This window comes from Egretta garzetta, unplaced genomic scaffold (assembly GCF_000687185.1).
Source record: "Egretta garzetta isolate BGI_Z169 unplaced genomic scaffold, ASM68718v1 scaffold1560, whole genome shotgun sequence".
NCBI lineage: Eukaryota > Metazoa > Chordata > Aves > Pelecaniformes > Ardeidae > Egretta > Egretta garzetta.
In genome coordinates this window covers 20,165-20,621 of record NW_009258373.1, presented here as the reverse complement: position 1 = coordinate 20,621, position 457 = coordinate 20,165, and positions in this window count along the sequence as shown.

The window sequence follows — 457 nt, the reverse complement described above, 5'->3', positions numbered from 1 at the left end:
CGGACCCCATCCCATCCCCGTGGGGGCTCACTGCTTCATGGCATACAGCTCTGCACCCCGAATCCTGCTCATGGCCCCGGGCAGGATGGATTCAGCCAGTCCAGGCACGCGGTGGGGGGGAACCCCAATGCCGGCTTTGTCACCTGAGGCTCCAAGGATCCCGCTCTGGCTGAGGTGCCCCAAAAAACGTGGGGCAAAACTTACCGGCTGCCCGTGTACCTCGGGATCCACTCACCTAAATCATCTGCAAAGGCAAAAAAATCCCAAACAAACCCTGAGTCTCCCTCCAGCACCTCCCTAACCTGCGGGGGGGCCTAGAGGGGGACCCCCCAGCCTGCAGGGGCCAAGCTGGGATCTCTGGTCTTGGGGACCCAGCTCCCTGAGGAGCCGCCCCCACCTCGGGGTGCATGAATGGGAGGGGACAGCGGAATCTGGGGGGGATCGGGGTGCGTGACCG